The 25,532-nt window shown below is 46.3% G+C and overlaps 1 long non-coding RNA gene across 1 annotated transcript; it reads right to left on the bottom strand.

Moving 5' to 3' along the window:
• Positions 1-17,296: 17,296 nt before the first annotated feature.
• On the bottom strand, positions 17,297-18,935 carry LOC135965313 (uncharacterized). The gene is made up of 3 exons (XR_010578223.1): positions 18,854-18,935; positions 17,975-18,025; positions 17,297-17,645 (listed from the first exon to the last, which is right to left on the bottom strand). It is a non-coding gene; the product is annotated as an uncharacterized lncRNA (long non-coding RNA).
• Between the last annotated feature and the right edge of the window lie 6,597 nt (positions 18,936-25,532).

The raw sequence follows: 25,532 nt of genomic DNA on the forward strand, positions 1-25,532 counted from the left end.
GACCTTGTGGAGGCCACTGTGCTTTCGTCTGCTACATGATGAGGCAACTCCTCCATCCAATTCTACTCTTAGAACACCAGCAGAATCTTCACTGGAGCCACGCTGTGACACCTTTTGGATTTTACTCAGTAATCTCACAACTGTGAACCCAGGCACTGAAGTCACGTGGAAGTCCTTGGTTCTAAGATGATCTCCCAGGTTAGAAGGCAATTAGAACCCTTTTCCAGGTTACGGTAGAAATGGGAAAACCAAAGCAAGTAGACAAGTGAATACATTGGGGTGTGTTCGTGGGCCCAAGTTTGAGACATGACGGCTTCTGCCACCAGGTAGGTGGCTTTCAAAGGGCCCGTATGTCCATGAGTCTGTGTGATTCCCTTACAGGAGCCCTCGAAGCAGATGGAAGAGTTATTTCATTTGAGAGGTGAAGGACTCATACCTCAGAGAGGGCAAGCTACCTGGTGAAGGTCCCACAGTTTATGAAGGTCTGAGCTGAGACTCACCCTTGCTCTGTCTTGGAGCTGTGTAGGGCTGGGCTCTGAAGCCTTCTGCAATACTGCAGCTGAGGCCCCCGAAGTGGCGCCACCATTCCCGTAGCCCCCAGAAGCAGAGGAGACACCCTAGGCTCCTAAGACCCAAAAGCATCTAAGAGAAGACCCAGATCCAACTACTCATTATACAGATGTGGGAAGTGAGCCACTGGTGGGTGAGAAGCCGACAAGTCAGGAAGACGCAACAAAGACGGGGGCCGTTTCCAAAGGCCGAGGCCATGGCAGAAACCCAGCAGTTTCAGGGCACACAGGGCCACAGAAAAATCCTATTCAAGGATTTGCTGCTGTAATGAAGATGCTTATTATTGCTGTCATTAATACTAGCAGTTCATGCCTTGTAGAGTCAGCTCTCAATAACTATCTCTGGCTCCTCCTCACTCTGGTTATTCACCAGACTTATTAGCACAGTGCTTGGCCGTATTATTATTATTATTGTTCACTAGCTACTCTGGCTCCAAAAAGTGCTCCAAAAATAAGTTGAATGAATGAATGAATGAATGAATGAATGAATGATTCTAGCAGAGTTCCCAGGGCCCCTACTCTGCCCTGCCTGGCCTGGCCACCTCCCCACACCGGATCACTGTCTGCCTCCCTGTGATATGAAACTGCCTTTCCCATTACCAGCACGAATTGGACTCCTAATCCACTGTTCTTTGGTTTAAGAGTCATTACAAAGTGCTTAATTAAGTAAGCCTCGCTTAATCACCAAATGTTTGCATGCGAAACGAGTTCCCGGGAAGCAGGGCACTTGACATGTTCTGCACAGAAATAATTACGCCGAGGAGGGGGAGGACGGCGGGCTGGGACTGGGAGCCTCCACATTTCATTTGAGGGCCTCGCCCATTCATCACCGAAGGGGAATTAAAAGGCTTTAGCTGGAGCAATTCGAGAACTCCCACATTCCTGCCGGATGAATCACAGGAGTGGGGCCGCTGTCTGGGTTTCCAAAGGCGCAGAGCAAGGGGAGAGGTGGGAATTTGAGAGGCGAGTTGGAGGCTGGTGGGGCCCCAGGGAGGGGTGCTCTCAGGAAGGGGTGCTCTCGGGAACACAGGGGAGCTCTGCCTCCCGACAGCCCATGTGATAACAATCCGTCCCTGGCTCAGTCTTTTATTTCAGGAGGAGGTTTGCAAATTGTATATGAATTTGCAGAATACATTGGTGGTGGCGGTGGTGGTGGTGGTGGTGGTGGTTAGTGGTGTGTGTGTGTGTTTGTAGGCTATCATTTAATTTCTTCCTCAAAATCTTCCTAATCCTGCACTTCCCACAGAGCACTGGATTAGTTGGTACAAGAATGAACTTACCTTTCTTATCTCAATGGCTTTTTGTCTATTTTCATAGGCATTAGAAAAAAAAATACAGAATCAGCACCTCATTCTCTGACTTCAAGGGTTTTATCAAATCAAAGTTGGTATAAAGGGAAAAAAATAACTCTTTCAAGGTAGAACAAGGGTGTGACCTAAATCAGGAAGGAGGGCCACACCGTGACTGAGATTTGGGACCCTGTCCCTTAGCACTTCACATTTCCCACGGTACTCGTCACAGCGGGACCTCATGTCTCTGGATTGTCAAGGGCTCTTATGCCCATTTTGCAGATTAAGAAACGGAGGTCCAGGAAACACAACATTGCCCCTCACTTCTTCTCTGGGATGGTGGTGGCTGCATTGTACTGTCAGAAAAAATTATAAAAGATGTTGATATGGGCCAAAAAAGGTATAAAGATTGCTGAATGTTCTGTCTAGCATAACTGTCCAGGACATCTATGCCTTTCATCGTCTTTGAGCTATTTCCTAACTCTCTAAGCTCAAGAAAAAAACGAGAGTAATACAAATGCTTGATGCCATAGAAATGCAAATGAATTGTGTCCAGTGGAATGCAATTGATTATTATCCTCAAGTTATTGACCACTTTTGTATCTACTTGTAAATGAATGCCAGCATTTGTTTGCCTGCATGTCTGTGTGGTGCTTAAATTCTCCTTTGAACCGGTTGTGCAATTTTCCTGGTTCCGTCATTAATTAATGCTTTAAATAAAATCTCTGACGGGTGTTCATTCTGTAATTGCACGAGAGTCGTGATTTTGCCTTTATTTAAAAATTATCCTTTAACGGTAACCACCCAATAAGGAAAGGTCAAATTCAACAACGTGAGATGGGAGAGTAGAGGGACTGGGTTTGGATGATATTTGGAATGGAAATTGTTTGTCAGTAAGTGTGCATTTCTGTTTTCTGCAGAGTTTCATCTTTTTTTTCTCTCCCCCATCTCATTCAAGCAGGTTGCCAGCTCTACTGTCATCATTCGGGGGTGGGTACAAGCCATGCAGAGAACTGACAAAGATCCCTGGTTTTCTGATATTTTAAAACTAAGACCCTGGCTGTGGCACCACCCTGGGGGTAGAGGTGGGAGCTGAGCTTTCTCAACATCTGCCTTATGTTATGTTTTCCTCTAGCCCAGCGGAATGGGGGTTGGAAAAAGAAGTTACATTGATTTACAGAAAATAAACAGCTGTGATTTCTTGCAGACTCCTGAGCTGGGGGACAAGGTTCAAGCCTGCCATAGGACTGGTAATGAGAGCCTGAATTTGTGTCTCGTTTAAGCCTCATCCGACCATGAGACTTTATTTATTTATTTATTTATTTATTTATTTATTTATTTAGAGATGGAGTGTCACTCTGTTGCTGAGGCTGGAGTGCAGTGGTGCGATCTCGGCTCATTGCAACCTCCTCCTCCCGGGTTCAAGCAATTCTCCTGCCTCAACCTCCCGAGTAGCTGGGATTACAGGCACCAGGCCACTTTTTTATTTTTAGTAGAGACGGGGTTTCACCACATTGGGCAGGCTGGTCACGAACTCCTGACCTCAGGTGATCTACCCTCCTTGGTGTCCCAGAGTGTAGGTATTACAGGCATGAGCCACTGCACCTGGCCCACGAGGCCTTTTACAATAGAAAGAAGCAGGGATCGGAGAGAGTAGATACTTCCCCAAATCCTCTCAGCAAGTGAGATGTGCCAGCCTGAGCCCAGAGCCTGTGCACTGCATCACAGTTGCCAGAGTTCCCAATGTTAGCAGTGTTGGCACCCGGAGGGGAGCTTCTGAAATGCAGATGTCTGGACCTTCCTTCCCTGAGATTCTGACTCAAGACCTAGTAAGACCTTTTACGTGAGGTAGGGCCCAGGACTCTGCATTTGACCATCAACCATGTGGATGCTGACGCATAAGCAGATTTGAAGGAATTCTACTCCACTGGTTAATTCTAGCACACGGAGGAAAGCAAAAATGCTAGATAAGAAGTGGTTCAGAAAATACATTGCAAACAACATTCAAGGAAAAAGAAGCATCCAACTGGGTCCCGGAGGGTCCAGGAGACAAACCAGTGACATCAAGGTCACCCTGGGCTGTCTGGATGAAGCAGGAAAGCCCTCAATTTTCAGGCTGGAAGGACTCCTGGTACCTTTCCATTTTACACATAGGAAAACTGAGGCTTGGATTAGGAAAGTGACTTGTTCAAGGTCCAACAGCTGGAAAAAGGCAGAGCAAAACCTACTATTTAGGAACCCTAGATCTTGGGCTACTTTCTCTACACTCACACACTCATTGACTCACTGATGCATTTCATTTGCTCATTCATTCATTGACTCTTTCACTGAGCTTGTGTTAAGGTCCTGTTTTGTTCCAGGCACAGTGACTTATTAAATAAACACTTATTGAGGATCTACTATGTGGCAGGTGCTGGTTACCTGAGATATGAGGAGCTCACGTTTTATACATGGGTTTGGAAACAAGTGTATAAAAAAACCAAACAGGCCGTGCATAGTTCCTCATGCCTGTCATCCCAGTACTTTGGGAAGCCAAGGCAGGAGGATTGTTTGAAGGCAAGAGTTTCAGAGCAGCCTGGACAACATAGCAAAACCCCATTTCTACAAAAACAAAATTAAAAACATTAGCTGGTCATGGTGGTGCTTACCTGTAATCCCAGCTACTCAGGAGGCTGAGGTAGGAGGATTGCTTGAGCCCAGCAGATTGAGGCTGCATGAGCTATGATGACGCCACTGCACTCCAACCTGGGTGACAGAACACACACACACACACGCACACGATAGAAAAACCACCACACCACCAACAAAAAAACCCAACAAAACAAACAAAAACAATTACGCAAACAGCAAAAAATATCCCATTGCTTTACAGTTGACAACTCACTTTGAATACACATCATTCAATTCTCACACCCACCAACTCTGTGGGCAGAAAAGAAGAGAGACTCCAATCCCAAATCAGCAGATGAGGAAACTGAGGCCAGACGGGTGAAGCAGCTTTCCCAGGTCCCACTGGGAGTGTTGGCTCTGTGGCTCCAGCCCCACTGCTCCCAAAGCCACCTAGTGGAGTTCCATTCCCAGGGGTACAGAGTCCCTGGGCATGCACAAGAAAGGTTGAGGGGCAGAGGAGAGTCCAGGGACATGGAAAATAATAATAATTGAGGCTCAGCATGCGATGGAACCATTCTAAGTGTCTCTTGTCAATCTCAAATCACTCCGCCAGGGAAGCTTTGTTGCCTCCTTTACAGAAAAGGAAATTTAGGCTTAGAACTGTGTAGGAACTCGCTCCAGATCCCACCGCCAGTACTTAGCAGAAGAGGAACTCTGCCTCCCATAGATGTGCCAGGAAATTCATTGACATATCACAGACATTCTATAAACACCTGTAAAATCCAGAAGTGTAAAACACTCACCTTTTCTGCCACCACTAGCCCTCCCCTGGGAATTCCTCAAGACTGTTCTCAAAGACAGCTCCATCAGAAGCTGAAGAAAATCAGCCTCAAGGAATATCTAGGGCCAGATTCTTTGCCCTGGGTTTGGGGAAGAGGGCATGCCTGCCAGCATCTGTGGCTCATTGGTTTCCTCTGGCTGTGAGCCTGCTCTACCCATGCATGGGCAAGGTTGCAAGTGCCAAGTAATTTATACTTCCCTAGGAACAGTCCTCAACCAGTCCCAGGTGGGAGTTGGTGTATAAATACCCCAGCTCCTTTTCCCCACAGAAGTACTTAATCTATGCCATTCCCAGAGTTCCCAGTGAAACTAAGCTCTGGTTGACAATGATAACCTACTCCTAATGCCCCTATTAAAGGTTGTCTTCCCTTTCCTCTCTGACTCCCTGCCCCTTTCCTAATGGTGCTTCCTGAGATCACCTTCCAAATAAACTCCCAATGGTTTCCTTGTCTCAGGGTCTGTTTCTAGGGAGGCCCACCTGAGAGAAAGACCAGCAGGACAGCGACCACTTACAGATCCACCCACATCCCAGTGAACTGCGTGGCCCATCATCCCTATCTTTAAAATACCTTCTGTAAATTGTCAGACATTAAGTATTTCTGGCTTGAGGCTATACGGTCACTTTCACAACCACTCAACTCTGCTAAGGTAAAGTAGCCATTGACAATATGTGTGTGTGGCTGTTTTACAATAAATATTTATTTATAAAACAGATGGCCAGTTCTAGGGCTGCAGTTTGCTCAGCTACAGGATCAAACACCTTGAACCATTCAAGGCCTTTCACACTTCAGCCTCGTGCTTAAATATTTGTCAACTCCTCACTAGGTGCATTCAAAACCCAATATAGGCTTTTACCAGAGGAATTTCAGAATCTCTCCTTTTGGAGAAAATCACCAGTTACTCCATAAAATAATCATTTGGTAAAGCAAACAAACATCTTTTCCCCCCCAAGATTGATCTACATGGTTCATGCTGGAAATGTGTTGTCTCTCCCTGTCTCACACTCCTCCTCATTTTCCAGGAATAGAATCACTGCTTCCTCTTGCTTCGTTTACAGCTTCCTGACGTAGCTGATCTCACTGCCAGCCATAGGAGCCACGTGTGACCCAGACCTGTCCAATCAAAGCCATCCTTTCCCCAGGTCATGTGATTGTTTCAGGGAGAAGCGCATGACCCATTCTGGACCAATGAGAATCTTCCCTAAGATTTTTTTCCTCTTGGTGGGTTACTAAGCAAGGGGTGTACCAGTTCAGGAAGGTGGATGGTCATCCCAGGTACAATTTAAGGCCTATGTGAAGAATGAAGCCAAGATAAAAAGAGAGAAGGGTAGCCCTTGTGGAGTCAGGCAACAACATCAAAGCACCTACTATGTGCCAGGCTCTGAACTAACTTCTGGTAGTCCCAGCATGAGTAAACTCCAGTGTTCCCTGCTTTCAAATGGCTCAGAGACTGGTGAGGGAAGATTAGTCAACCCACAATGACAATTCAGCGTGACAAGCACTCTTACATGAAGAGGTCTATGGGAGAGATACCAAAGTGCAGGGCTGGCCAGGAATGTTTCTCAGAGGAGGTGCTACTTAAGCTACAATTGGAAGAATGTATTGGTCTTAGCCAACAGGAGGACCAGCATTCCAGACAGAAGGAAGAGCGGGGAGGAACTTGGCAGCAGTGTGGACTGGGGCACTTACGTGGAGCAGTGGGCTTGGAGGCTGCAGACCTGGGCAAGGGCCAGGCTTTCTGGGACTTGTGTTGGTACAAGTGAGACTGTCCCAAGCTGTCTTTGGGAGAGCTTCTCAAGGCTGTGGCTTTGAAGGTGCATTTCTGCTGCACTCACCACTGCACCCATATAGCTCTGATGGTCTCCTCTCTCTCTCTCTCACTCTGAGCCTGCCTTTTCCCAGGAATCCAATAGCTGCCACTGAGCCATGACCCTTCTAGACTCTTTTTCCCCATGCTGAGAAAGCTTCATGATGTTGCCAGGAAAAAGACCTGGATGGGGGACTTCAGAGCAGGAAAGAGCTTCTGCAGAGGACAGATGCTTCAGCCTATGAGAGAAAAAGGAGGAAAATGGAGAGAGATGACTTTGGCTTTGATTACTGGAAAGAGAAGCTGACCACTCACTGGAGAGGAAAAGGAAAGGGAAGATTCGGACTTGCTTCCAAACTTGGCCATCTTGCTTTGGAGAAAACCAAGTTTGCTAAGTCTTAGATTGGCTGGAGAAGAAGCTCAGCTATGGGATTCTGGTTCCTCAGTTGCAGAGAGGTTGGGGACATTTGGGGCTTTTGTGCTGCCTCTTAAACACAGAGGTGGAAGAAGCTAGGGATGACTGAGAACCCAGCCTCTCCAATTTACCTCCCCAAACAGAAATTTGTTGGGCTGCTGAGGAAGCAGAGTTGGAAGATTTCAATTTCAATCCTGCTGTGACCCCTCCTGGCCACCTTAGGTTCCCCTGTTTTATCCCTTAATCACCCCCTGCATGTGTGCATCATCAGTTTTCTCAAACTTCGTGTCATTTTCATTGCTGGGCTCACCGACTGTCTCTCTTCTGGGCTCTGAGCAGGCTCCAGTTGCCCTAGAGCCCAGCACTCAGTATTTTATTAATAAATGAGTAATGATCATGCAGGATACTCTGCCAAATTATAGTCATTTCTCTTGGCCTCAGTCTTCACCTCTGTCAAGTGGGAATAATAATGCCTTTAGCTGCCTGTGCATGTCTGGTGCATATCTGGGCTTCAGTATTTGATGGCAGAACAAACGCCCCAATGCTTTAGAAAAGGGATCGTGTTCTGCTGATTTACTTTGTTCATTATCTTTGACATCAAGAGGGATGTGGGCACGCTGAAGTAGGTTCCTTTGCAGTTCTCATCTTCCTCTCGCTTATTTGCACATATTGAGCTCCCTCTGTGCCATAGGTGCTTTCCAAACACAATTTCTCAAGTATATAGTCCCAAGTTGGGTGCCCAAGAAGCATAGTGAGGCAGAGTTTACCATGCGTGTCGTTTATTAGGAAGAGTTTTCAGATCGACACCCACAGAAGGGAGGGAAGAGGGGAAGTGGGTAGAGGGAGAAGTTGAGTCACGATGCAGGCTGAACAACGGCCTCAGCCAACAACATGGGCAGCCCTGGAGCTAGAACAGCCCTTCAGTGCCATCCAAGCCTTTATAACTTACATGGATCAGTCATTGGGTGAAGCTTCCTATCTCCACATGGACGTGACCTCAGATGAAACTGTGGAGCTGGGGCCATCCCTTAAAGGGCCAGTGGCTAAGGCGAGCACTCCCAGATGCTGCGACAATGAGGCTTTCCTCGAAGAGGGATCCGAGCAACACCTCTTAATGTCCAGTGCACAACTGTCCCCAGAGGAGGGTACTGCTACCTCCACATATGGATGAGATCAGATGCGTAAACAGTCTCACTCCAGGACACACAGACAGGAGCTGCCAGGACCTCCCAATTCCATCGCTTCCTATGTCTCTCACCAATGCCCCTGACGCTGCACAGACCTGCGCCAAGCAGCCAAAAGCACAAACCCCGCGCCCGAGTCACTTCCCGTCAGCTGGCAGGCCTGCCACCCAGCGCCTCGCGGCTTTGCCTGGAGCCCGCCAGGCGAGGTGGCTTCCCTGCCCGAACCCATCCATCCGCTTGTGTTTATTCTGTGCGCAGCCAACAGCTGCCGGGAGCTGGGCCTGCCAACTCTGCTGCGTTCAGGGATGCGTCTCTCCACCCATCTCAGAGAGCTCTTTCCTGCTGGCTCTTTCTGGGAAGCCTGGCTTATTTTTATTTTTCTCTTTCTCCTTCCCAGCGGTGTAGCTGGATTTCAGAAGGACTTGCAAGAGTTGGGGGGAGGGAAGTGGATACAGCATCCAAGACGTTGGAGGGTGGAGAGTAGCTGCAAAATTTCTACTTCGGACCAAACGCGGTGGCTCATGCCTCTAATCCCAACACTTTGGGAGGCTGAGGTGGGAGGATCGCTTGAGCCCAGTAGTTCGAGACCAGTCTGAGCCACACAGTGAGACTTCAGCTCTACAAAAAAATAAAAAAATCAGCAGAGCATGGTGGCGTATGCCCATGGTCCCTGCTACTTGGGAGGCTGAGGTAGGGGAACGACTTGAGCCAAGGAGGTCGAGGCTACAGTGAGCTATGATTGTGCCACTGCACTCCAGCATGGGCAACAGAATAAGACACTGCTTCAAAAAAAAATCTACTTTGGATTCTAGTTCATTTTCATTTTTCATTTATTTTTCTTTTTTCTTACCAACATATGGCTTTTTAACATTACAGGATAAGGGCTGACAATGAGTTTATGAGTGTGGGTTTGGAACATGAATTTGCAAAGGAGGCAGCCTGAGCATTCTGATCTCTGTTTTGCTGTGTGACCTCGGCTGGGTGTCTTTACTTCTCTGAGTTCCCAATTCCTCATCTGTGAAGTGGGTTAACGATCCCATTTCTCAGGTCCATTTGGAGGACTGAATATGAAAGTGTTAGGAAAACTACAGTGGACCAAATAGGTGCTGAGATCTCGTGTCATGATTATTCCCCTTGTACTTTCTCTAAGGAGATTGGTGATGGGCCTGTCCTCCACTGTTCTGAATACTCACTCAAGTTGGTACTGCACTTTGCAGTTTGCTGCACAGGAATTGCATCATCTTTGAAGATGCCACGAATATTCTCCAATCTGCAAAGCAAACCTCTTCTCACACCTTTCATCCGTCTCTGGCTGACCAATTTCTCCCTGTCCTTTGGCTTGGGCTCACATATCACTTCCTCTAGGACAGTGGTCAGCAAACTCCTTCTGTACAGAGCCAGACAGTAAATATTTTAGACTTTGTGGAGGCACACGGTCTCTGTGGCTGCAACTCAACTCTGCTGTCAAAGTGCAAAGAGACACAAACAATACACCAGAATGAGCATGGCTGTGTTTCAATAAAGCGTGATTTATGGACACTGAAATTTGAATGTCATATAATTTTCGAGTGGGATGAAACATGATTTTGATTGTGTAAAACCATTTAAAAGTGGAAAAACCATTCGTAGCTTGTGAGCTGTATGAAAGAGGCAGTGGGCCAGACTTAGCCTGGGGGCAGCAGTTTGCTAAGCCTTGCTCTGGGAGGTAATTGCTGGTCACCCCCCGTCCTCTAGGCAGGCTACATTAAGGGCCTTTCATCAGGGTTTCCACATCACAGCACTGACAACAGAACATCCTAATTACCTGTTAACTCCTCTGTGGACCGCCAGCTCCTTGAAGGAAGCACTAGGTTTCATTCATCACAAAACCCTCAGCACCAGCACATAGTAGGTAGTCAACAATGACATATTAAACAAGCCCATGTGTGGATGAATGAACCTTTTAAGCAGCTCCATGTTGCAGATATAAGCTCCATTTTACGGATGTGGAAGCTGAGGCTCAGAAAAGGAAAGGGATTTTCTCAGCATCACGCAACTGTAAACATGACTGAGCTGGGGTTCAAGCTCCCAAAAGAAGAATGTTAACTGAGCAATTGCTATGTGCCAGACACAGTGGTGCTTGGGGCTTCATACGCCTCAGTCCCCACGTACTGGGCACCCATTGTGTGCCAGGACCTGCCTGGTTCATAGCCCTTTAGGTTGAGAACATTAGATTCCTCACTGTGAGAGCACCAGGCTTGATTACGCACTGTGGAGTTCAAAGAACAATTCTGGAATGAGGAATTCCTACCATACCTGAGCTAAGCACTTTTCAAATTTAAGTCCTTCATCCTTGCTCACCACATCCCAGAAGTGCAATCTGCAAATCAGCTTAAAAAGCAAATTAATTAATTTTTTTAAAAAAAAAAAGAAAGAAAGAAAAAAGCAAAAAGCAGTGACAGCCATCGCAGCAGCAGCAACAGCAGCATCTGCTGAGTCAGGTTATCCATCCACAATAATCGATGGCTCATCATCCAGCCATTTCCCTCCTCCAAATACACAAATGAATAAAGAAAGGGTCTGGGCTTGCAGACAACAGAAAGGACACCCAAGGCAAAGTTGCCTCCGGCTGGGAAAAAGTCACCTCCCCAGAACGATGCCCACATCGGCTCTGCTGCCGAGGTGGGAGATACTGGAGGTAAGTCCCAGACTCAGCCAAGAGGGCTGCAGCCCACAAGTCCCCCCGCATGAGATTAAGGCAGGTAAGCAGGAGCTCCAGCTGTCTAAGGCAGACCCTTGCTCTCAGTGGCTCTCGGTGGTGTGCTTGATTCCCAGCCCAAATTGAGTGCCCCAGCGGCCCCATTTTATTAAGCATGCCCAAGTGGCAGGAGGCTTTGGTAGGAGAATGAGGCGCTTTCCCGCTCATGCTGGCTTCTGGGCCAAGCCCCTTGGCCGCACTTCACAGGCCCCCAGCACAGCCCCCTGGGCGAAACCATTGCAAATCCACTTGTTGACGGTGGCCTGGTTGTAGGATTTAATGGTGGAATAATATTTACACAGCAAACTCCTCCAGTGGTGTCCTAAACACCATAAACGGGATTTTTGGAGCTTAATGAGAGTTAGTGGACTCAAGACAGGATAATGTGGCAACTGGCGGCCCTAATCTGATCTGACACCTACTGCGCAGTTAAGACTTAGTGGGCGGAACTGTTTTCAGAGTTGGCAAAAGTTGCTTCTGACTCCTCCCTCCTCTCCCTTTTTTCCCCTGTGAACTTTGAAACATTTTTAGCACCACGTGGCCTGCAATGGCTGCATCTCAGCTGCTGTCGATGCCCATAAACCCCACACCCGTGCCTATGGGTCCGGCAATGGACCTTTGAAAGGGTGTTAGGAGAAGGGTGGGCAGGAGGAAGGTAGACTTAATCACTTCTTCTCTCTCTCTCTTTTTTTTTTTTCTGAAAGCAGCACAGAATATACCTTTAAAAAAAAACCTTGGATTTTAGTGTCAATATCAGAATTAATTTCGTACCCATGGATCCAGTGGGCTTTAGCCACCATTCAGTCCTTGATCTACACTAGAGGCAGAGCTGCATCTAAAAAGGTTCAAGAGTCATAGGTTCAAATCTTGACTCTGCTACCTCCTAGACGACTCACTTCCCTCTCCAAACCTCAGTTTTGTCATCTGTCAAATGGGTATGTTGGACAATACCCATCACAGGGCTGTGTGGCAAGCATATGACTAAAGCACAGAAGGAACCTAGTACAGGATTTTACAGAGTAAAGTGTTAATAAAGACTAGTTTGGAAAGTCTTTTTGACCTCAGTTTCCTCATCTGTAAAATGGGACTTCTATTATCTACCTCTAAGGATTAAATGAGATAAACTGGTACAGCATAGCCTGGATCAGGATCTAGAAGTCCAGCCCCCAAGCCAATGCCAATGTCTCTTGTCTTCAGTTTGCTGTAATTGACTGACATCCGATATGCTATTATAGGAATATATACCCCCAGTATCAGGAAGGGATCTTCAATGGTTGGAGAATTCCTTTACTTTCCCGTAACCACAACCAGATCTTGAGCTCTGCTACCTTTTTTTTTTTTTAGATGCCACATCTCTCTCTGTTGCCCAGGATGGAGTATAGTGGCACGATCTCAGCTCACTGCAACCTCCACCACCTTGGTTCAACTGATTCTCCTGCCTCAGCTTCCAGAGTAGCTGGGATTACAGGCACCCGCCACCACACCAAGCTAGTTTTGTATTTTTAGTAGAGATGGGGTTTTGCCACGTTGGCCAGGCTGGTCTTGAACTCGTGAATTCAAGTGATCCACCTGCCTCAGCCTCCCAGAGTGCTAGGATTACAGGTGTGAGCCACTGCGCTTGGCCTGGCCTTGAGCTTTGCTTCTTTATACAGGAAGAGAATCTGTGAAGACCAGATTACCTAGGACTGGAGAACCAGGTGGCCACTGGTTCCTTTAGGAGTCTAGCTGGGTAGTTCCGGTAACCCAGAGGTAGACAGTTGCTTGGCGTGTGCATTTGTGGGTTTTGACTGACAACAGGTGGAGAGCTCTGGCCAGTGCAGTTCTGGATGGGAAGGGGCCTTGCTAGATCCAGGCTGCCTCACCAACCTAGGTGGGAGCCCTCTAGGCACATTGTGTGGTGGCTTAGCCTGGTTTTGAATCTTTCCCTTACTAGCTATGTTTCCTGTTAGCCTCACTGGCCTGCAGTTGCCTCCTTCATAAGATAGGGAAAGAATAGTTTCCATCTCACAAAGTTGCTGTGAATTTGAATAGGTTGGACCATATAGAGTTCCTGGAATAGAGTGTACTTCACATGACCCCAGTGTCCTCAAGTCTATCAGCTTAAAGTATGAGATCTAAAAGAAAGAACAAGATGCCCTTTCACTACCTCCAACTTAGAAAATCCCAGAGAAGGCTTCTGATTTGCCTGCCCCGGTCATGTGACCATCCTTTAACCTGATCACACATCCAAAGGGCTGTCTGTGGTTACACAACAAGGGTTTTTATCTTAAGATAGGGAAGGTGGACACATTTTCTGAAAAGATAAAAATGGTAGTCATTAAAGATCATTTCAATGGCTCCGTGATTTTGGATACAATTTGCAAACATCTGAGTTCAGTTCGAAGTCTGTAAAATGATCACAGAGATGTCTACACTATATTGAGTTATTCTGAAGATAAAGCCAAAGAAACCATGGATCACATTGCCCGGCACATTTTAGTTCAGCTCAGTAGATGTTTGCTGAATCCAAATGTTGTCATTTTGGTAAGTTTGTGTTATTGTTACTGGTCCCAGGAGATCTTTAATAATTAGTAATTATGTAGAAATAAGGAATTATTTACTCAATTATCTTTTTATAGATGTTCAAAGACAAATATACACACATGTACATACACATACATATATATATGTATATAAGAGATAAATCGATAAATCTATATGTGCCCTAGAGGTGCTTAAGATTAATTTTTCTTTCATATTATTGGTCTGAAAAAAAATCAAATGGGGCAGGGGTAAAGCTGATGAACATTATATCAAACTTACATGGGTCCCAGATCCTCCCTTTTTAACCAAAATTTTATTGTAAAAGTATTAAAACAGAAAACTTGGAAGAAGTTTATAGCAAATATATGTATACCCTCCACATAGATCCCACCATTGGTTAGCATTTATATACTTTATTTGCAATGTCTGCCCATCTCTCAATACATCTATCGATCCATCTTAATTTTTGATACATTTCAAGCAAGCATTTCAACAATGCAATGCCAATATTTATCTATAGCTTTTTATGTAAAAAGCATATACATGTATTGAAATGCATACATCTTAAAGATACGTACATTGAATTTTGTCAAATGCAAACATCTGTGTAGCCCAAACCCGTCAATCCTCCAGAAAGTTTCCTTACACTCTTCCCCAGTCAATCCTTGTTCTCACACCCAGAGTTCAGCATTGTGCTTTTTTTCCCCCCACCTCTGATTAGTTGTTTGTTCTAGAACTTCATGTAAGTGGAATCATACAATTTGTACTTTTTCGTTTCTAGCTTATTTCATTCAATATAAAGTTTTGGAGACTGGTATTTGTTTTTGCATGTAGCAGTACTTTGTCATTTTCACTATTGTATGGGATTCCAATTTATGAATATACCACAATTGATTTATTTATTCTCTTGTTTATGGTCATTGGGTTATTTCCAGTTTGAGGCCACTATAAATAAAGCTTCTATAAACATTTGGATACGAATCTTTTTGTGAACATTTATTTTTATGTTCTTGGTAAATACTTAAGCATTGAATTGCTGGGTCAGAAGGTAGGATGATGTTAAGTGTTATAAGAAACCACATAAGATCTTTCTCCAAAATTCTGGTATCATTTTACATTCCTGCCAACAATGTATGAGAGTTCCAGTTGCTCCACATCCTTGTCAACATTTGGCGTTGTCAGTCTTTTTCATCTTATTCATTCTTGTGGGTGTGTAGTAGTCTCACTGTGTTTGTAGACCTCTTTAAAAAAATCAGTGCCAAATTCTCATCCACTTCATAAAATGCCTGAACTGGAAGGACTTTAACTTTTAGATGAGGAAACTGAGGTCTGGAGAGGAAAAGAGACTGACCACCATTTCACAGTATTTTAAAGATAAAGCCAGATTAATAACCCAGGCTCCTGCAGCTGACCTAGGACTCACAATAAGAATGTGTCATTAAATTGAGCACCTATATGTGCCAAGCATTGAGGTAAACTGTCTCCTCTTCACTATTTAAGTCATTCATTCATTCATTCAACAGATACTCACTAAGCTTCCCCCTGGTCCAGTAACATTTTAACATTACAGATACAGAAAGAAATAATAAAACCTCCTAGTTTACAAAGAACTCACTCTACTGAATGAGAATCTTCCATCCTTGATCCAAGTCATATTTTTTTCCACTTTAGATATGGCAAGAGCCACAGGCATTAGTGCATTAAGGGTGCTTTCATGAGTGTAAAGGAAGCTGCTACAGCACTTTGAGAATCTTTTTGTTTGCCTGTTTGTTTGTTTGTTTTAATGGAGACTTGCTCTGTCACCCAGGCTGGAGTGCAGTGGCACGACCTCAGCTTGCTGCAACCTCCACCTCCCAGGTTCAAGCTATTCTCCTGCCTCAGCCTCCCAAGTAGCTGGGATTACAGGTGCCTGCCATCATACCTGGCTAATTTTTGTATTTTTAGTGAAGATGGGGTTTCCTCATGTTGGCCAGGCTGGTCTCGACCTCCTGACCTCAGATGATCCACCTGCCTTGGCCTCCCAAAGTGCTGGGATTACAGGCGAGATTGATTACTATAGCAAAGATGGGGGGTGCTAACTCCAGAAGATATCTGTATTTTTGCTCTTTCCCTTCATTTTGTTTCCAAACTTTGGTCATCATGCACCACATATTCCCCTGAAAGAGGTGAGTGTCCCTAGAGGAAGGCTAGAAGTCCAAGAGCCCTGGTGGGAAGAAAGAGCTTTGTAGAGGGGAAGGATCTTTTCTCAACACTAATCGTTCAGGGAAGACCACCGGGGTCCCATGAGAACTGCTTGGTTATTTCTAAAATCAACTGGAAGTGGATTTCCAGGCCAAGACAGAGAAGAGGCCTTAGATATTACATCATCCAGAAGTTTCTGCAGACAGACCATGGCTTGGATTAGCTATCTAAATTTCACCCTCCATATGGAGATAGGTGGGGGAAACATTAATATGCAAATTCCTGGGTCTTACCTATAAGGATTCCAGTTCTACAGATCTGAGAGAGAAACCCAGAAATCTTTCCTTTAAAAAGGTTCCATGGGAGTTGGAGGGCTTTTAGGGTAGTGAAATTATTCTGTACATTATTATAATGGTGGATACATGTCATCATACATTTGTCAAAAACCATGGGCTGTACGGTACCAAGAGCGAACCCGAATGTAGACTATGAACTTTGGTTGATAATGATGTATCAATGTTAGTTCATCTATTGTAATGTTGATGGTCGGGGAGGCTATGTTGGTGGGTGAGGGATAGGTGGGAACTCATGTACTTTCTTCTCAATGTTGCTGTGAATTTAAAACTGTTCTAAAAAATAGTCCATTAGAAAAATAGAAGCTCTATGGATTTATGCAACATCAATAACTATAACACATTTCCCTGCCCAAAACCGTTCCGTGGTTTCTCAGTGTCCTCACAACAAAGCCATGCTCCTTAGCCTGGTCTCCAGGGCCCTGTGAGGTCTGACTCTGCCCTTCTCCCCATCACTCCTTACTCAGTACTTTTGAACATCTCTTAGTGCTGGGATAAACTCATTCTCATTCCAGAGTCTTTGCTCAGGTGTTCTTTAGAGGCATTTTTTCCCTCACTTCAGCATCCCCGTTTGCCAAAAATATTCGTATATGTTCATCAGGCCTTGGCTTAGGTGTCACCTCTTCCAGGTATCCTTCCCTGATTGTCCCTGGCTGAATCAGGTGCTTTTTCTTGGGCTTCCACAGCACACACACCCCACCCACTTTGCTTCCCCCAATTTGGCACTAATCACCCTCATGTATAACCATATTCACTTCTCTCTCCCCTGAAACGCTATCAGCCCAGTGAGGTTCAATAATTTCTTTTCTATTAAATCCTGAGTGTAAGCACAGGGCCTAGCACATAGCGGGTGGTCAAAAAATGTGGATTGAATGGATGACTGAACCCAGTGGCTTCCACACCCTTTCAATCCCTCCCCTCTTAAATCCTGTTTCTCTGCACACAAAAGTCTTGATGGTGGCTGAGGCATCCTGGCAGATAGCTGGCTTCATTCTCACGGCCATCCACTTCAGACCTATTTCTCCGTTAGGTGAACAAGATCCCACAGGTCCCTAATTAGCACTGTGGACTTCTGGAAGCTGCAACATCTCAAGAATGGTGCAGTGGAGTCTGTTCCTGGGGCATCCTGCCATGCCCCCTGTTAGATAGAAGGAGAAGGGTTATGCAGCCCATTTCAGCAGCTCCTCACTGTGCTGTCAAAGCAAGGCTCCCAAGTGAGCAGGCACAGGTGGTAGAATGAAGAGTGAAGAGGAGCAGGAACAGATATGAGCTAAAAGCCTGTCCTGCCCCTTGTTCCATATTCCAGGTGCTCTCCAAGTCCTTGGCGAGCTGTTTAGGTAGCAGGTTCTATAATGGCTTTGAAAGTAACAAGTGAGTACAGGCCATTTACTGGGGAAACTACGCCCCAGGTCCTCTATTTGGAAAAGTACCTTCTGATCGGGCCACAATCTCTGCAGAAAGACTTACCTTTGGGAAGCTCTTTTACTTCCACTCCCTCATTACAGCCTTTCTATGACTCTGCAAGTGGTACAGAAAGTAAGGCTCAGAAACTAGAATGGGTTTCCCTGATGCCACCCAATGTATCAGTCCAGGCTCCATACAGGAAACAAAATACAGTCTAGGTATCTTAAGCAGGAAGGAATTTAATACACGGAATCCAGGGCATATAAGACCACTGCAATGGAAGAAGGAGCAAGTTCTAGGTTAAGTCTCCTAGAATAACTCCCAGAATATACAGAGCAGAGGCATGTGGACAGCTACTGCCAGAATTATGCCAGATGCAAGACGCTGTTGCATTTCTAACACCACTGCCTCTTGATGTCTAGGATGTGGGAGAATGAAGTGAGGTCCCTGTTGCAGGAAAATCTCCAGTTACTACCACCACACTATTTGCCAATAGCAATAGCCACAAACTGCCAGAGAATGGAGTCACATTAGCTTCCTAAATCTCACATCAATACCTCTCATTGACAGGAACAAATCTGCATCCAGAACCCTAGCTTTCAGAGAGTCTAGAAATATCCTGCTTAGGCTGGGCGCGGTGGCTCACGCCTGTAATCCCAGCATGCTGGGGGGGCCGATGTGAGCGGATCACGTGAGGTCAGGAGTTCGCGACCAGCCTGACCAACATGGTGAAATCCCGCCTCTACTTTAAAAAAAATACAAAAAATAGCCAGGCATAATTCAAGCTACTTGGGAGGCTGAGGCTGGAGAATTGCCTGAACCTGAGAGGCGGAGGTTTCCGTGAGCCAAGATCACGCCATGGCACTCCAGCCTGGGTGACAGAGAGAGACTCCAACTCAAAAAAAGAAGAAAAAGAAAAAGAAAGAAAAAGAAATATCCTGCTTAGCTTTGTAGCCTCTCCAGGCCAAAGAAGGTAGAATGGAAGTTCAGGGAAGCCACGCAGAGAACCCAGCACTTAGGAAACCCCAGGCTGAATTCCAGCTTTGCCACTTTCTAATTGTGTGGTTTTGGGCAAGTGACAAAAATATGCTTTGCTTTCTTGTCACTATGACATGACAATGCCAGCAGCCATCTCCTAGCAGGGCTGAAAGGGTTAAATAAGATGATGCTTGCCCAATGCTCAGTGGAGAGCCTGGAATACCGTAAGTCCTCAACAAATGGTAGGTGGGTGAGACCATTATTACTATCACAGTTTTAGAAAAGGCTAGCTCCTCTCATCTCCTTACCAACACCACCATCACCAAAAAAAAAAAAAAAAAAAATTAGGTTACACAGTCACACAAAGTATTTTCATACTGCTTCTGAGAACGAGAATCCTTGTAGAAATATAATTTAGATACAGAATTCTTGAATTACCAGGGCTTTTCTGTAGCTTTTGGGGGACAATGGGAAAGAATACTGGAAGCTAAATTTATTGTGGGGAAAGCTTAGTATATGGTTAATCCCCCTCTGTGGAGCAGCTCCGAGAAGGGAGGAGAAAGAAAAAGAGGTTCTTGGTATTAATTCTCTCAGAAGCAAACGAATGCCTCACTTTGCTTGGGACCACAGAGCATGGGAGGAAAATAGTGGAATATCTTCATCTCCATCCAGTGTTTTGAGAGGATGGAAGAGAGTTATTAATCTGTTCCTAGAAGGGCAGCTGAGTCCGCAAAAAGAGGTGAGAAATCACAATCAGGCAGCCCTGTGTGTCCCTGCCCCCACCAGGATGCATGACGTTGGGCAGGTCGTGTTCTTCCTAGAACCTCTTCTTCCTCATCTGCAAAGTGGAGGTGATCTCTTCTCCCCGCTGGATGGCTACGAGGACACAAAGTCAGGCCATACACTGAGTATTCTGTTTTCCTGCCACTGCCCATGGGCCTGCCAAAAATCACTGGGATTTATGAGCTCAAGCCAACGGAGAATGTATGTGATGGGGTGTCAATTCCAGGACAAAAGTCTGATCTGGGTCTCTGTACCGCACGGAAGCTGGAGCCTGCACCTGTAGCAGCCCACATTTCTTTTTTTCCATCAGGGCAGCGATGCAGGGATACTGAAGAGACTTGCCAGACAGAAGAGGCGGTAAGGGGACCGTTTCCTATCGCGGTTTCCAAGTGTCAGGTATCAAGGTAGCTATTTGCAGCTAACAAGCATCCTCAGACAGTGATGGAAGAGAAGAGCCACTCATGGATGGTGGTGTGTCTGAGTCGGAGGATGCCTCCCTATCCCTGCCACGCTTTGCATAAGTTGCTATGGGTGCCCCTCCCACGAAAGTGGCCAAAGTGATTAAGGGGCCATGATTGGCATCCTGGGGCCCTTTGCAGCAGGCACGACCACTCGACGCCCATTTGAGCGCCTGACGATGGTGGTCCGGAAGGACCCACCGGCACGGCGGGAAGGCTCGATTAGCCCACCTGGCAGCCGGACCCAGACCTGGCTGGCAGCAGCATATTGCTCACCGTCTGGCAAATAGACAGATTTTCACAAACCAGATTCCTCTTCACAGGCCTGGGCCCTTCCTGTCCAACTGTTCAGGCATCTGTTTCTCTTAAAATGTATTTATTACACCGAGAGGAATAATAATGGGGCCAGGTCTGAGGCCCCCGAGGCAGCAGCGGTTTCTCCACCCAGGGCTTCCTTGGGAAGCATTCGTGTCAGGGAAAATGGAACAATGCTTAACCTGGGAAGAGTGTGCCCTTGGTCACTGGAGTCGGAGAGGGACTGGACATTGACCCAGGGTCTAAGACTGAAGGAGATATACTGGGGAAGGTGGTTGGGGGCTTGACCTGGAGTCTACCTGTGGGCTGTGTGGCTTTGTGCAACTTCCTGAACCTCTCGGAGCCTCAGTTTCCTTCTCTATGAAATGAGGGTTTGGCTGCATGACCTCCAAGGTCAGTTGTTTCTTGCTTTGCCTGCAAGTGATTTGAAAAGTTTATGCCTGTAGAATTCAGCCTTACCTGCACACCCAAGATTAGGCATTCATTCATTCATTCATTCATCGTTTCATTCCTCAGATTGTTCAATGAGTAAATTACTGTCTACAGGACATTGGGGATGCAAATGATGATTTAAGGAAAGAAGGGAGCAAGGCCGCTGGAAGCATGTTTCCCACCACTCAGATAATGTGAATATGTGTACCAACACCAATAGCAGCTGGTGTCCATGGGCCTGGTTTACCATGTGTCAGGCATGGTGTTAAAGCACCTTATAAACATCACCTCCTTTAATATTCCCAACAGCCCTGCAAGATATATATATAAGGTATATATATATATACACCTTTGTCTCTATAGGTGATACTGGGGGAAATGGAAGCCAAGCCCAGAGAGGCAAAGCAACTTATCCAAAGTCACACAACAAATACGCTGACAGGAAATACCCTGGATGAGGATTTCACTGGTTGACTGACCATCTTGGGTTCCTATTTCAATGGCTTTGCAGCTTTTGAAGATGTGTTGCTGCCCGGATCCTATCTGATTTCTACAGTAGCCTTCTGGGGTTGCTGGAGAGGACGGTGAATCCCACCTGACTGGTGAGGAAGTTGAGGTCTAGGGATAGAAAGTGATTTCCTCGAGGTTACAAAGCAAGTCAGCAGCAGCACGATCTGGAAATACACAACTGTAAACCTTAACCTCCCACTGTTCGTTCATTCATCCCCTCACATAACAGGTACCCTGTGTAGTTGATTCAAATGTGCTCATTTAGCTTTTACTATTTCTGAAATCAAGTTTCATCATACAATGCATGACATGCTATGTTTTAACTGGTAGATTTTTTTTCTTAGGGAAACATAAAATAACGGTGCGGTTGTAAGCAAAGGCCTATTTGATGGTATTTACTGAGCACCTATTATATGCCAGTGTTGGACATGGCTCCTGCTGCTCTCCTCATCCATGGAGCAGGCCATGGGAAAGCTGAGATTCTTGGGAAGTCCTAGGAAGATGGATTTTAGGTGTCAGGGTTTGGTTCCCTTCACCATGTTCATTGGCCAGCTCTGTTCAAGGAACGAGGGGTGCAGACAGATTCCACTTTGGTGGTGGCGGTTGGGGGTGGTAGTGACCATCGACCATCACCAGCCTCTCAGGAGCTCTCATTGAGGAGCCTGAGAGCTGAGCCTCTGTTCAGTCTGTGCAGGTGCCCCGCTGTCCATCTCCACTCAGACAAACACCTTTCCCAAGTTCCCTGGGCCCAGGGAGACTGCGCTGGGCCCCAGGCAGTCCTCAATGGGACTGTAGTGATGATGATTCTAGTACTGTTGCTCTGAGCTTCTGGAACATTTAGGGTAGAATGATTTTGTCAGCTCAGCCACTGCTGATTCCCAAGAGACAGGAGGAGCCAGAGCAGGGGGTGCAAGCAGCTGCAGTCAAAACACAGTGATGGGTTAGTTTGCTCTGAGGAGGGGGAGGTGGGGGCATTGTGCTGGGACAGAGCAGCCAGTGCTGGGAGCTGATTGCCTGGCAGGGCTGGGCTTTGCTAAGAAGATGAACGTGCCTGCTCTGCGAAGGTCTGCAGGGCTGGCAAAGAAAATTGAGTCATAGCATCAAGATCTCCAGACATTTGGAGCAGGTACGGGTAATTTACCCCTTTGTGGCACGTCTGTTCCTTAGACAGAGGAGAAGGGCAGCATCTTGGGAAAGAGGGCAGCCCAGGAAGAGATGTGGAGGTCTCCATACACGGACGCATCCCTTGGGAGACAGGCAGTATCATGCAGCAGAGCCAGGCTGGAACTGAAAGAGAATTTAGAGACCAAGCCCATGATGTCCTTACTTTTATAGATGACATATGGAGACCAGAGAGGATTGAACCACCAAGGTCACACAGCAAGTTTCATCACCAGCAAAGTGGGCATGAAACACCTCCTTTCTCCTGGTGTAGTGTTTATAAAACCATGCTATCGGAATACACACACACACACACACACACAGAGTCATATGCACACATATACACATACACATGCATACATAGACACAAACACACACACAGACGACACACATACACGAAGTGACTTTCCTATCATAGAAACACTTGAAGTAAGGGGTTGTCAAGTTAAAAAAAAATTCTGAAGGTGTTTTATACTTACATTGACAAGGTTGTACATAGAAGAGTAGATCCAGGGGTGGCAAATGGTCTTAGGGAAAATAAAAGCTGTCTTTGACTATAACTGGTAAACTCTCAGTTACATAAAGTTAAATCTTTCTTTATCACAGGGCTTATCAGAGCAATTAAAAGGGTATTGTGCATTCCCAAGAAATGAGTGGGGAGGAGGACATATGGGTGAAAGGAGAAAAAAAAATATTAGTTTCACCCCATTATCTTTCTTAGAATTATTAAAGAAAAGTGTATTGATTTGTAATGCTAGGATAGCAAAGAATAAAAATAAATATATAAAGACTTAGTGTCCATTCATTCATCCATCAGTCCATCTATCCAACTAACCACCTATCCATCCATCAATCTAATCATCCATGAATTAATCAAGCCAACCTTTCATTCATCCATCTGTTCATCCAACCATCTAACCATTTGCCTGTCCAACCATTGCTCCATGCATCTATTCCTCCATCTGCCCGTTCCAAATCCCATGCACCCACCTACCTATCCACCTAACTTTTAATCCATCCATCCTCCAAATACTCACTGACTACCTACTGAATGTCAGGTACTGTATTAGGACTAGCAGTCTGCCGTGAGAAGGGGACAATGGATGCAAAAACACTCCTTGTTTGAGAAGGTACTTGCAATTTGGTGAAGGAGAGGAGAAAGGCAAATATGCTGCAAATATATCCACCTGTAGCTCCTTGTAGTGAAGGTGTGGAGTGTTAGGATTGAGGCTGAAAGGCCGCAAGTAGAGGTCCTCTAACCTGCCCCAGGGAGTGTGGACATTATCCTTCAGTCTCGTTGCTTATGTTTAGGAACCTCGATGTCCTTAGTTGTAGAATGGGGTTCTTAACCATAATTACAGACCTAGGGAGAAGAAGCAACTGTCATCCACCCTCTTTTTATAGTCACTATTTTACATGTGTTTGCATGTGATTCGCATGTGTTTTCTTGTTATTTGCCTGTGTTGCACTTGACAATCAGTGTCTCCACACTGGACTGTGGGCCCCTTTAGGGCAGGAGCTTGAGTGTTTTTGCTCCTCAAAGCACTCTTTCAGGCTTAACATGGAGCAGGACATGGCTTAAGCATTTACTAAATGTCTGATAAAAGGCCCGCCAAATGGAAGAAGGAACAAAGGTCTCCCGTGTGGGCTTTCGCGAAGACACAGAGTCAAGGCGACTTACAATGCATAGCCTGGCATGCAGTAGGTGCTCAAGGTATGTGACTTTGCATCTTCCTGGCTGACCCTGCACTGACACCCAGCCTGGGAGTGACACAGGCCTGAGTTCTCCTTGGCAGCTGCCAAGGCTGCTCAATGAGGTCCTTTCTATCTACTGTGGGGCCTTGGAGCCCATTCTGAGCTCCGGAAGCAGCTGCCTGTGAATCAGCCCCACCAGCCTGACGATGACAAGGCCTCTTTGGATGGAAAGAGGATGGAAAGGCCTCTTTGGGAGGAACTTCCCAGAATGAGCTAACTCCACAGTGGCCACATCAACCCAGAAGAGATGGAAATTACGAAGAGGCCCCTCCTAATGCAAAGTCAATTACCTTCTCTTTAATTTGGAGAGGTCGAGACCAAACTGGAGCCGTGATGTCACCCAGCACAAACAACCCCATGGGATTCTCCATTCAAGAGCAGGTCCAGGCCACCCACGGCTTCAGTTGACCTAGCTCAGGTCCCCATCCCCGGGCCTTGGGGGAGTCTGAGAACCTGCCTGGGCAAACTCGTCTGCTGTGGAGCTTGGAGCTGTGCTGAGGACAGGGGTGTGCTCAGTGCCTCTCAGGGGCTGCTTGCTGTCTTGGGGAGACTTGGCTAGACCCGTCTGAGCTGCAGCCAGGTGGGTAAGAGGGGGGACTCCGGAAGCAGCCCATCTGAGTTCACAGCCCAGCTTTACCACTTACCACCTATGTGACCTGAAGTATTCACCAGCCTCCCCGGGGCCTCCATTTCCTCATCTGTGAAATGGGAACAATAACAGTACCTACCTCATGGAATGAGTGCATGGGTTAATAAACTGCTATCTTATTATTGTGGGCACAAAAACAGCTCCTACCTTGGAGGATCATGTGAGGATTAGGTGCGAACACTCATAAGGTCTAGCACAGGGCCCATCACAGAGTAGGTGCTCAAGAAATGCGGCTCATATGATCGTCACATCCTTTGTGCTTCCCTAAATTCTCACCCCATGAGGTTGTCCATTTTCCCCTGGGGTTAGGCTCTGACTTACCCCAGGTTTTCTTGCTCGTCTCCCTCTGAAGCTCTCTACAGCTGCTTCTGCACCCAGCGTGATCACATTGAGTCCCCAGTGTCCCACCCATTCCATGTGCTGCTTTACCCACCCCGGCCTTTAGACTGTGTCTTCTTCAAGAACGGCATCTTTGTCCTAGTCACGTTCCATCCCCTTGCCATCTGGGAAATAGCTGTTGCCTTCGTAAGTGACAGACCCCACTCTGCTACTAACGGGCTGTGTGATTTTGGAGTGTCGC

Source organism: Macaca fascicularis, chromosome 10 (genome assembly GCF_037993035.2).
Source record: "Macaca fascicularis isolate 582-1 chromosome 10, T2T-MFA8v1.1".
NCBI classification, from domain to species: domain Eukaryota; kingdom Metazoa; phylum Chordata; class Mammalia; order Primates; family Cercopithecidae; genus Macaca; species Macaca fascicularis.